The sequence below is a fragment of the Maniola jurtina genome, chromosome 5, assembly GCF_905333055.1.
Source record: "Maniola jurtina chromosome 5, ilManJurt1.1, whole genome shotgun sequence".
NCBI classification, from domain to species: domain Eukaryota; kingdom Metazoa; phylum Arthropoda; class Insecta; order Lepidoptera; family Nymphalidae; genus Maniola; species Maniola jurtina.
The window spans coordinates 1651920-1665707 of NC_060033.1; the positions used below are offsets into that span (position 1 = coordinate 1651920).

Sequence of the window (13788 nt, forward strand, 5' to 3'; positions counted from 1 at the left end):
GAAGCGATCTCTGCCAGGCAACCACATTACAGAGGATATAATGACTAGTGAGAAAGGATAAAAGGGTGTACGTAAGTTGACAAGGAAACAAGAAATAAAATTTATGTTACTATATGTAAAGACGTATGATAGTATGATGATATGAGTATTGAGGTGGTATGTAAATAGGATATTATAATGTAAATAACGGGCACATACCACGATTAATACGCTTTAAGCTAGCAATCTGGAATCTAGTGGTAGTAGTAGAACTATGCAAACCAGGACAGTATCGTACGACATCCAAACTTAACAGTGACGTTGTGACTGTATTTTGGCGGACAGTTCGTGAAATTCCAGCGAAAAGAACAAGAAAGCGCGTAATTCAATACTGCTCGAACTGCATCTCTCGCAGCACTATAGATTCGTCGTGACCACGACTCAATCAACTGGAGATTTTAAGAATTCAAAGGAAATAAGAAATAAATTTATCCTTAACTCGGTACAACACAAAAATAATGATTACAAAAAATTAATTTAGTTTTTGTATTAAATAGATTAGTAACATAAATTACGTTCTATATTCTATATCTATAGATATCTATCTATAGATTAAGTAAACTACTTTTTATGAAAAAAGAAAAGAATATACAAGAATTCCAAAAGGTCTAAAATCGCTGTTCTTTCATTACTTACACACACAAATATTTTAACAACTGTGACGTAGCCACTTTTGAGATCGAGTTTTTTAATGACGTAGATAAAATTCCTGTTTCGAAAAAAAATGCGCGCACGCAGCCTTTGAACTTTGAAGCTCTTATCTTGTACCTATAATTGATGACAACAATTTTATCTTAATGCTTTCATCTATAAACAAAAATCTACAATTCGCACAATATTGATCGTCCGAAAGAAATGTATTATTACGAAACGAACGCTTTCAATAACAAATTATTTGAAGGGAAAATTTTCTTGATACTGAAAGATTTTAATGCTTTTTATTTCATTAAAAAAGCTTACAGAGAATAAAAAAATAATAATACGTGTAGAACGGGCAATGAACGGGTGTTTAACTATCTTTGACACAGACATTGCGTGTGAGTTGTGACATAAGGTCTTAAGACAAAGGCTTTTTCACATGATGTGTCATTAACAATCACCACATCATTTACCAAGGAAAACACCCTCCTAGCAAGAATTTGAAAATGATTATCACATTGCCATATTCGCAAAAGTTGTGATTTGCTGGTTTTGTTGTTTTCTTGTTGCAATGTGCATTTTAGTCAATATTAAGAGGGTGTCAACGTCTCAACAATCAGCCAATCACGATTGTGTCACTGTAACTATAAAACTACAGCGAGTGAATAGGCAACTTCTAGGCAAGCGCGCTCCATCTTAGGCTGCATCATCACTTGCCCTCAAGTCTGATTGCAGCCAAACGCTAGGCTTTAAATATAAAAAAGTAGGCTAAAGGTGAGGTAAGATCCTAACGTAGACATAGTCGTAGACAGTAAATAGTATTCACGTACCAAAACAAAACGTAATGAAATGGTTTTGATAAGACCCATTGTTATTATTAATTCCGATCACAACAGGCATCTGTTTTTGGATCGGTCAATGGTGTTCATCAAATTGATTAAATTGTGAACCTTATTTTGTTCCCATTAGTGTGTTTTATTGTTTGTATTCGAACTAGACCGAATCGCGACGTGATAACTGACAATCAATTTAACACATCAATTGTTGCGGCATTATTAGTTGCTGTTAAAATATAAGGCTGCTTACAGAACGGCGTTTTTTGTACTTTATCACCTAACTTTACTTCGACTTGCGTTTCACTGTAATTCATTAGCATTCAACCTATAAGAGAGAGAGTCAGACCTTCGTTATTTTATAAAAGCTGGAAGTTTCTCTGCATATAGACTATAGTCCCCAACACAGGGAGGAACGATCAGTGACCACCAGCGACTATGAAGTTTGGATCATGTTTGCTTTGGGAAACAACAGGTAACAAAGTTGTAAAAAAGTCTGGCAGGGATTTGCCACGACACTAAATGTCTGGCAATGTATGACGTGTTTTCTAATAAATACTATTTCGAAGAAAATATAAAAAAAATTAGACTATACTTTGAAGTAAGGTTTTTTTAGATTAATTGCTCGTTTTACAAAATGTAAATTAAAGATTTTTATATTTATTTTTTTAATTTTTGCCTAGCTATTTTCGTGACCTAAAAACTTACGCTACGAAATTCCCAAACACGCACTATTCTGAGAATAAGTCCGCATTAAACTGAGCGGGGTACAATTTTATTGTTATAATTTTTGATACCTGAGACGGAGCATTGTTAAGTTCAGAGCCTTGGTGGTCCGAACTATACAATGATACATTTTTTTACTGTTCACCCAGGCATGGCCAAGCTTGGCTTTTCCACGATCAATGGATAAAATATGAAAAAATTCTTCTTATTTTATTTTTATTTTTGACCCGTATTTAACTCATACCTTATACCTATACTACATCGTACAGCAATGCAAACTGAGAATAAATTATTTTGTACTAATTGATATCCGCAATCTCGTCCACGTGGAAAAACTACTGGACAGATTTGACTGTTTGGAATAAAGATAGATTTTCCCGGTAAATCAATGAGTTCCCACGGGATTTTTAAATATCTATATACACGGGAACGTAGTTGCGGGCACCAGCTAGTAGGTTATAAAACGCTTCGGTATAGTTTTCTTTAAGCCCATCATTGCGAATAACCCTCAAAAGCGTTGCAAAACTATAGGATATTGAAACCGAGTCGATGGCCTTTGACATATTAATAAAAAAAAACCGGCCAAGTGCGATTCAGACTTGCGTACTGAGGGTTCCGTACTCGGGTATTTTTCCAACATTTTGCACGATAAATCAAAAACTATTATACATAAAAATAAATTAAAATCTGTTTTAGGATGTACAGGTAAAGCCCTTTCATATGATACCCCACTTGGTATAGTTATCTTATTTTGAAAATTGAAACACATTTAAAAAAAAAATTAAATGATGTAACCACAAATTACGGTTTTCAGATTTAATCCTGTACTTGTGCTATAATACCTACCTACCTGCCAGACATGATTCTAGGTCAACGGGAAGTACCCTATAGGTTTCTTGACAGACACGACGGACAGACAGACAGACAGACAACAAAGTAATCCTAAAAGGGTTCCGTTTTCCTTTTGAGGTATGAAACCCTAAAAACCAGAATAGGGTGAGTTGGAGTCGCACTCGAAAGGTTCCGTACCATCATACAACGTAATAAAACACTATGTATTGTCTTAAATTTTTTTTTTGTTTATATAGCGACAATCAGAATACACTTTCTGTAACAACTCTCACCTATTATGGTTCATGAGATACAGCCTGCCGATAGACAGACCGATGGACGAACGGACAGCGGAAGCTTAGTACCTAATAGGATTCCATTGGCAGACTTCGCGTACGGAACCCTAAAAAGGAAATCATTGCGGAGTAGTTAATTTACATGAAATCGATCTCGATTCTCGATCGAAACTGAAGTTCTTAGTAAAATGGATTAGAAATAGAGTAATGCGCAATTAGCGTTTGTTTGAATACCTCGATTCAAAACAATTTCTGTGAATACATTTTCAATCTTTCTTCATTTTTAGGTACTGAGTACTTCATTGTGAGTTTTTTTAATAGACAAGCGTTTGGCTGCAATCAGAATTGCTGACAAGTGATGATGCCTAGATGAAGAGCGCTTGTATAAAAGATTCACTCCTGAAGTTGAACACCAAAGTCTTAAAACAGTGCGTGTTACCAGTGATGGCATATTATGGATCCGATACATGATCAATAACTATGGGTCTCATAAGAAAACTTTGAGGTACTTAACGGGCAATGGAGAGTGATATGCTTGGAGTTTCTCTACGTGATCAAATCAGACATGAGGAGATCCGTTGGCGAACCCGACTAACAGACATAGCTCGATGGGTTGCGAAGCTGAAGTGGCAATGGGTATGGCACATAATTCGAAAAACCGAAAAAAAAGTCATAGGCGTTGAGGTCCCAAGGTGCTAGAATGGTGACCTCGGACCAAAAGACCCCCCCACTAGGTAGGCGGTATGTGGAAGTCCCTACAAGAAACCTATGTCCAGCAGTGGACATCTATCGGTTGATAACGATAATGACATGATGACGAATTTTATTGTTTTTTTCCGTCAGTTCAATAAACTTACATAATGGGTGCTTAACAAACCCACTTATCTTTGAAGGTAATATGACTTATTTTCTTTTAGATATAAATAAGGAAAAAAAACCGGTAAGTGCAGGTCGAGGTGCATACGAAGGGTTTCTTACCATCGCACAAGATATTATACCCTAACACTTTTATGTAGAGCACTGCAAGTTAATGACGGACTGCGCCATCTATGATTTGGTTATATTTTTTTCGTGCTATAACCACAAATTCACGATTTCGATTTTTTTCCTTTACTTAAGACCTACCTACCTGCCAAATTTCACAATTCTAGGTCAATGAAAACTACCCTAGGTTTTCTTGACAGACACAACAGACGAGCAGACAGACTTACAGACAGACAACAAAATGATCCTATCAGGGTTCCGTTTTTCCTTTTGAGGTGCGGAACTCTAAAAATTATAAACAAGCCAAGTTCAGCGATCTCTAAAGCTACTTTCAGTTTGAGGAAAACCCGAATTGAATTATTTATTTACCTGAAATACTCACAAATATGATATTATCAGAATGACTCAAGTATTTCTGAGAGCACTGATTAAGTCGTCATTTCCGAAATGGCTTTGCTGATTTATTTTCGGATAAAGGAGTTAAAATTAAACCATCTTTGTGTGAATAAGCGTGGAAATGTCGGCGCAAGGAGGGGATAAATATTTACTTCTTTTTTGAATCCTTGATGTTGCGCGGATTAGCGAGTAGTATTCATTTATTTATTTCATTGCTGTCATCAACCGGTGACCCCGCCGTACAAACGAAGGAAGCACAACTATCGACCAAATCTCTGTAATTACACGTCACGCACACAAACTCAACATAAATTCTACGAAACTGGCCACTTAACACCTTCCGATACGCATTTGACACAACGTAGTGATTATATTTTTTTGTTTGACACTTCAATGAAATAATTTAATTTTAAATCGTATCGTAATCGTGCTGTGCAAATTACACAACTTCAAATTGAAGTCTAGGGTTGTCAGAAAATAAATGGGGTAATTTTGCCTAAAAATGAGCAATTTTTTTTCATTATATTTAGACAAATTTATATTTTATTTCTGATGACAATCATAATATAATTAAGCAAAAAGGGCTGTTTTGTTAATTAAAAGATTTTAAATTGATATTGAAATTTAACTAAAACAAAACTTATTACTAAATTGTAGTACATTTAATATACCAGTCTCCGTCATAATAGCTGCATGCCAAAATCATGAAGTACCTAGGTACCTACGTAATTGGACAGATAAAAACGTATGTTTTTATCTGTCCAACGTACTTACCATGTTGTCTTCTATGTTTTTTGTAAATGTATATGTTTGTGTGTGCAATAAAGAAATAAATAAATAGGTAATCAAAATCTTACTACATTAATAATATTATTTAGTTATAGGTAGTCCATGATAGGTAGTAGGCACCCACCAAAACAACCTTAGCGACGAACGGAGGACTCGTCACGCGTGATGTGGTCAAAGATGGGACGCTATACGGATAGCTAGAATATTTATCTTTATTTAGATATTTTTTAAGGTCATAAATGTCAGAAAACACAAGACAAATAAAATATGAACCCATTTTGAATAAATAACTTTGAATTTGGCTTAGAGAAAAAAAAAACCGCTACCCAAGAGCCGCTTTGTGTAATTTGGTAAGAGATCTACGATATAAGGATGTAAACTTGCCCGGTGTATAACACACAGTGTGAAAATCACACTGTTCAAGGCATACTGTACATCCTTATACTCAGCAAGCCTGTGGGTTCACTACACGCAAAGGGCTTACAATGCTCTGCGAGTCCAATACAATAATGCGTTCAGGATTCTGTTGCGGCAACCTCGGTTCTGCAGTGCATCGGCTATGTTTACCAAGGCGCGGACAGACGGCTTTGATGCCGTCTGGCGCAGGAAAACAGCCTCACTATTGTGCAGAGTCCGTGGAAGCAGCAACAGCATCCTGCGTATGATTAGTGATAAGGCGGATGGTCCTCTGCTGGGGAAACTCATGCAGAGGACTAAATCCCTTTTAGTAATTAAGTACTAACATAGTTTTTAAGTTTTTTTTATTGTTACTAACTACTTAGTGTTTAAGTACTAACATAGTTTCTAAGTTTGTATTGTTACTAACTACTTAGTGTTTAAGTACTAACATAATTTTTAAGTTTTTTGTTACTAACACTAATGGATCTGTGTTGTCCGATTATTAATAAATAAATTAGTAAATTAGTATAACACCAAAAGTAGTGAATAGTCTACTAACCCTGCGAGCTACGCTAAACAAAATCGCCAACTGGTACATACTTGGATTATTATTAAATATTTTTAGTGAATATATTGTGTTTTTATATTTGACTTTTTAATTTTTAACTGTCAGGATACGATTGTATAGTATATATGGTGATCGGCACCCTGTTAAGCAGAGATTTTCAATAGGGCCAGAGGCCCTATACTGTAAAATTCAAAGTTATGTAAAACAGAGTAGGTAAATTTTAATACGTTGCAATCTATTATTATTATTTTTATCATCGAACATCCATTGATTTGTAACTATCATAATAAAGACTAATCTAATGAGATATCATTTATTAATAATAATCATCGTGAAAGGGAAAAATAGGGAAAAATAGGCAAATTTTCATATGTGAATGGTATCATTCCATAACGCACACATACTCATCAACTGACAGTTAGCCCTGCTTCATTTGACTTTTCGGAGCATACCATCCTGAGTATTTATTCATCCAAGGCTGTCATGTACATTTTAGTCAACTTAAAGCTAAATATAGGTACATGACGGGTATCGCAGTTCACAATATATTGTATACTAGCCGATGCCCGCGACTTCGCCCGCGTGGATTTAGGTTTTTTGTAATCCCGTGGGAACTCTTTGATTTTCCCGGGATTAAAAGTAGCCTATGTGCTAATCCAGGATATTATCTATCTCCATTCCAAAAGCCAAATCCGCCCAGTAGTTTTTGCGTGAAGGAGTAACAAACATACACACACACACACACACACACACACACACACACACACACACATACAAACTTTCGCCTTTATAATATTAGTGTGATTTATTATTATACCATAATCAATTAATAATAATCATTAGAAATTAAGATTCAATTAATGTTACTGTTAATTCAATTAAAGTACCAACACTCTCCTCAGCGCATTGGCCATAAAATTGGACAGTCCCCTCTGGAGGTGCTGGGGTGTGCTGTGTTTTTTTTTCGCCGACTTTTGTCGGACTGACTTCCATCACAGAGAACTTCTAACAAAACGTCGAGGTGTCAAAGCAGGTGTCAGTGGTCAAATGTTGTACATTTGACGCAGGTAGCTCTATTTTTAACCCCCGACCCAAAAAGAGGGGTGTTATAAGTTTGACGTGTGTATCTGTGTATCTGTGTGTCTGTGTATCTGTGTATCTGTCTGTGGCATCGTAGCGCCTAAACGAATGAACCGATTTTAATTTACTTTTTTTTGTTTGAAAGGTGGCTTGATCGAGAGTGTTCTTAGCTATAATCCAAAAAAATTGGTTCAGCCGTTTAAAAGTTATCAGCTATTTTCTAGTTTTCTTGTAGAAAAGAAGGTTAGATAACCCTTAGGTTCATAATATTCAAGTGTCAATTGACAAATGTCAAGCTGTCAAGATGGACGTTGCCTAGATATACATAATTATTTATTTTAAAATGATTTGTTGGGGGTGTTGAAAATTTTTAATTTACACTTGTTCTATGATTTCACGTCACCATGGCCTAATTCAAATTCAAATTCAAAATATTTATATTCAATTAGACTTTTACAAGGTCTTTTGAATCGTCAAAAGCATCTACCGCTGATTCGGAATGCCTTTCCTACCGAGAAGAACCAGCAAGAAACTCGGCGGTTGCTCTTTTCAAAGATTTGATATACAATATTATGGCATGTATAATAGCAATTGAAGTCCCGCGCATTGCTGGAGCGAATTGCAGGTTAAATCCACGCTCTTTTATCACACTAATAATTGCACTAATATTATAAAGGCGAAAGTTTGTATGTATGTGTGTGTGTGTGTGTGTGTGTGTGTGTGTGTATGTTTGTTACTCTTTTACGCAATAACTACTGAATGGATTTGGCTGAAATTTGGAATGGAGATAGATAATATCCTGGATTAGCACATAGGCTTCTTTTTATCCCGGAAAATCAAAGAGTTCCTACGAGATTTTAAAAAACCGAAATCCACGCGGGCGAAGCCGCTGGCATCTTCTAGTCATTTATATAATCTTCGATTGTATAATATTTGACATATCGTCGATTCAGGATCAAGCCGAGAATTCCCTCACTCTAGTTCATTATGCTTCCACCATGGTATCAGTTATAGGTACTGTTGGTCAAGGCTAGGTAACTTATATTTAAAAAAAGTTATATAAGTAGGCGTGCGTGTTATGCGAAGCACAATAAGGAAAACTTCTAATTGATTTGTTATCATTTATTTACATAAATCTTAAAGTTCACCTACGCCTTATGGAAGTATAATTTTTTTTTAACCCCCGACCAAGAAGAGAGGTGTTATAAGTTTGACGTGTGTATCTGTGTATCTGTCTGTGGCATCGTAGCTCCTAAACTAATGAAGCGATTTTAATTTAGTTTTTTTTGGTTGAAAGGTGGCTTAATCGAGAGTGTTCTTAGTTATAATCCAAGAAAATTGGTTTAGCCGTTTGAAAGTTATTAGCTCTTTTCTAGTTACTGTAACCTTCACTTGTCGGGGGTGTTATAAATTTTTAATTTACACTTGTCAATGTTTAAAGTACTTATACCAACTACTTCGAAGTTCGATTGTCTATAACCATTTACTACGTAGGTAGTGGTACCTAAGTTTAATATTAATTATGTTTCATTTATTGTTTCATTTTACACTATTCGCTTGTCTACAAACGGCCGTGTGCTAAATCACCTAGATTGATAATTTCTGCTCCTATACAGAGGCCATTGATTTATGTATAACATTATATAAGTGCGGTCGAGTCAGTACATACATTTTTCTTTTAAAATAATTACCTGTAGATATATTAGTGGCGTATGAGTATTGTCGCTTAAGAAAATAAAAATACTTATAAAATCCGCTTCGTCTATTTTTCTTATTTTTATAGTTCTATAAAACCTGTGTATTTATGCTCTTGACTGCAATCACACTAAACAAGAAATGAGCCTGATGAAACAGGAGAGCCGCCTAAGGTGGAGCGCACCCGCCCAGAAGGTACATATTCACTCTTATTTTAAAGGTACCTCATATTATAGCAGGAAAAACGGAAACCGGAAGGGTATTCCATATTCTAGCAGTGCGTATTAGAAACGAGGAAGCAAATCGTTTCGTACGAATCTGTGGGATTTCGACTATGTACAGTATTAATCCTTACTTTTTTCTACTACCTAATACAAATCACATCACATCTAACTAATATTATAAAGGCGAAAGTTTGTATGTGTGTGTGTGTGTGTGTGTGTGTGTGTGTGTGTGTGTGTGTGTGTGTGTGTGTGTGTGTGTGTGTGTGTGTGTGTGTGTGTGTGTGTGTGTGTGTGTGTTGTGTGTGTGTATGTTTGTTACTCTTTCACGCAATAACTACTGAATGGATTTGGCTGAAATTTGGAATGGAGATAGATAATATCCTGGATTAGCACATAGGCTACTTTTTATCCCGGAAAATCAAAGAGTTCCTACGGGATTTTAAAAAAACCGAAATCCACGCGGGCGAAGCCGCGGACATCTTCTAGTACTTTCATAAAGGTACATAATAGAACACCTGCCAATCTTAATACATTAGGTGCACAACGCCTTATATAACAATCACGATAATCCTTAACCAAGTTATGACTAAACTAAATATTTGAAGACACTCAGTAGGTACGTACTGTTTGAAAATGTCATCGAGAAGGCCAATTAAATTAAATGAACAACAACTTCAATGAGACGGGTACAATAGGATTTTTTAGAAGTTGACATTGGCGCTCTGTTACATAGGAAATCATGTGATTCATTAGTTCAGAACCAGTCAATGCAATAATATTCTAGGTATTAATATAGTAAGGACATTGTAATCCTCTGACATTGTAAACCATCATAAAGGTTTATTTTGAAGTGAGTGTAGAAAGTGTCCACTTTTCCAACACGTGTGGTCCCAATATATTATGCTCGTTAAAACCAGCAGACCTAATCTTTGACACGGTAATATTATATTACCGTGTCTTTGAGATCTACAAGTTACAACTACATAAACAATGCACGTATAATAACTGCAGAGATCGTCATCCTCCGCCATTTTTGCGTGCCTACTCAATATTATTCTGCAACTCGTGCAAAAATAAAAACGCAAATAAAATATCAAATTTATTATTAGCAATAATAAACTTGCTAAGTTATTAATTTTATTGAATCGTTTTTAATTTTTGCATGAATAGCAGTCAGAATGGCTATAAAATATACTTAAATGCTGACTTTTTTATATCAACTAGGTAATGTGACTATTTTGATTAGGTATATTATCGTCATTTTATATCTTTAACAGGGCTCTCTCCGTCACTCGTTTCATACAATCGTAGTTCCGATTTCATTTGAATATTAAGCAACCAAAGTCCATGAAAATATCTATCTAGAAACTAATACCTGTACCTGTGGTGTTTTAGATTTTTCTAAAAATATGTAGTTTTAAAATTACAGGGGCTCAAAGATTTGTATGTGAATTTTTAAGACCGCGTAACTTTGAAACCGAATATTTTAACAGAAATCTGGAAAACCACAGGCATAGATATTAGTTCCCGGAACGTTTCTACGAAATTCCATTGAGTATGTATGATTGGTTAGTATTCCAATGAGAGACGAACTACGTTTGTATGGAGCGAGTGACGGAGAGACCGAGAGACCCCTCTTAAATTATGATATTTGAGTTTTTACAGCAGTTTCCTTGATAGGTACCTAACTTTTAATATTCGCAGTTCATTTTTACGCGGTTTTTAATATTTTATCACCGACCAAGATGGTTTCGAACTGGTTTTGACCATTTATAATTAAATACTTCTAGATTTTAAATTAATCGCGACTTGGATAACATAGATTTCAGTATCCTGTTGTACCTAATCATTCAATTCAACCTAAGAAAACGCTCGGTTAAGGTTCGGCTTAACTGCGGTTGTCTGTCTGTATAACTGTCTGTCTGTCTGTCTGTCCGTCCGTACGTCCGTCTGTCGTGTTTGTCAAGAAAACCTATAGGGTACTTCCCGTTGACCTAGAATCATGTTTGGCAGCTAGAATCCTACAGCACAAGTAAATGACAAATTGTTTTCAAAGTAAGATAACTAACTATACTTACCAAGTGGGATATCATATACTATATGAATGGGCTTTACATGTACATTCTAAAACAGATTTTTGTTTATTTTTATACGTAACAGTTTTTGATTTAATTGCAAATGCAATTTTTTTAAATACCCAATTACGGAACCCTTGGTGCGCGAGCCTGATTTGCACTTGACCGGTTTTTTTTGTTGTCATTTTGTTTTTTATGTGCAACTGACTCTTAATCATAGATTGAAATAATTTATCAGAGGATGTCTTGCCAAAGTATTTTCTTTTTAAAAGCGGCAAATCCATCAAAGAAATTCTTTGCTACTTGACACTTGTAAAACCTTGTGTTGAAATGCGTGCATCGTGCATTCTTAACTATCACTTGCGAAGCTAGACTGTTCTAGCTTATGTTGCAACAAATAGTAAGTAGGGTTACCAAGCTATTGTCAATATTAGACTTGCCTTTACAAAAGTTTAAAAATCCATTAAAAGTATGTTCCTGGCAAAAGCATAATAACACAATCGAAGATTATGTAAATGTTAAAAAACCATGGATTTGATTCGCTCCAGCAATGCGCGGGGCTGCAGTTGCTTGTATAGCATGGAATATTATTGTAAATTGAACAATTGAAAAGGGCAACCGCCGAGTTTCTTGCTGATTCTTCTCGGTTGGAACGGCATTCCGAACCAGTGGTAAATTATTTGACGATTCAAAAGCACTTTTAAAAGTTTATTTGAATAAAAATCTATTCTATTCTATTGAATTAGATTGGAAGTGTCACATTTTCTCGTCCAGGGGTGGGTTCCCAACGAGTCACACTCAATCGTCTCACAGTGTGACTCTTTGAGGATTCATCGATTTTTTCCTCCATCGAGTCACTACTGAAAGAAAACGGTTATTATGACAGATAACAGATTTTTTTGAAAATTGTAGAGGAGGTTAGGCAGGCGATGAAGAAAACACGAGGTCGCACTATACGGAAACTATATATATTGCTTCACCACTTAGTTTAGGTACGATCTTATAGTATGACACTTCGTAGGCTTCCAGAACGCCCTGTTCCAGCAGATGTGGATGCAGGAGTTCGTGCCACCTATGAAGTTTGGTAGGTTTCCGGAACGCCCCGTCCCAGCAGATGTGGATGCAGGGGTTCGTGCCACCTATGTCGTTGGTACTACTGAAACTAGCGTTTAACTCTGTCCCAACAGGTGTGGATGCAGAGTTCGTAACTCGTTTGAGTACCGAGCGAAGGAATCCGGAACTGACTCGGAATTCATTAGGAATTGATTGGATTGATTTGATTAGAATGATTTTACAAACATATGCTAGCCGATATATACAACTGACCCGCAGTTCACGGTAACGCGAAGTAACAGGTAACTAGCGCCATCTAGTTATCGGGTCGAGTACTGAAATCGGTGTTACAGTCTCCCCCTCTGTCTGCGAAGTCGTCCCGACGAGAGAGACAGAAAGTTAACTGTAGTCGTTCTTTGGAGATCTTCCTCGATGGCATCGAGGAATTGTCGTTGTTAGCCTTGGTAAGAAATTATTCGCGTCCATCCAATCTCTTAATTCTTCGTTCACTCTTTGTGTTAACAAAGTGCTTATCCACCCTCCCCCTGCACTGAAACTGCTCCAAGGACAAAGTAGCTTGCTTCCCATTAGGATTGAACACGTCTTCGTTCTTGGTAAGAAAAAATTTGGGTGCGTCGCCATAATTTTTCAAGCTTTCCACCGCATTTTCATATAGAGCATCTAGTACAGGATAGTAATCATCAAAAGTTCAGAGCGTTTCCTCTTCAGTGGGCTGAGTGTCAAAGAGATGAGCGGACTATAAGGTTAGTCTGACAGTGTATTTGTCTGACTATCTTCATGAAGCGGAGGCGAAGATACTGGTTCCATTCTAACAGAACGCATAGTGACAACAGTGACATCAAAGTAGTTCAGAAACTCTCTTCACAGAGTTCAAAGATGTTGTCTGGCAAGATCCTCATTGTTCTTCATAAGTCGCCTGTAGTCGCGTCGGCCGTTGCGTCGGATCGGCCCCACGTTGGGCGCCAATTTGTAGAGGAGGTTAGGCAGGCGATGAAGAAAACACGAGGTCGCACTATACGGAAACTATATATATTGCTTCACCACTTAGTTTAGGTACGATCTTATAGTATGACACTTCGTAGGCTTCCAGAACGCCCTGTTCCAGCAGATGTGGATGCAGGAGTTCGTGCCACCTATGAA

The 13788-nt window shown here is 36.5% G+C and overlaps 1 protein-coding gene and 1 long non-coding RNA gene across 2 annotated transcripts in view; one reads left to right on the forward strand and one right to left on the reverse strand.

The window, feature by feature from the left end:
* LOC123865465 overlaps window positions 1-13788 on the reverse strand; it is a 37722-nt gene that overhangs the window by 16718 nt on the left and 7216 nt on the right. The window lies entirely within an intron of this gene.
* On the forward strand, window positions 1916-13494 carry LOC123865498. Its single transcript, XR_006795981.1, has 3 exons — window positions 1916-2005; window positions 4782-4783; window positions 13482-13494. It is a non-coding gene; the product is annotated as an uncharacterized LOC123865498 (long non-coding RNA).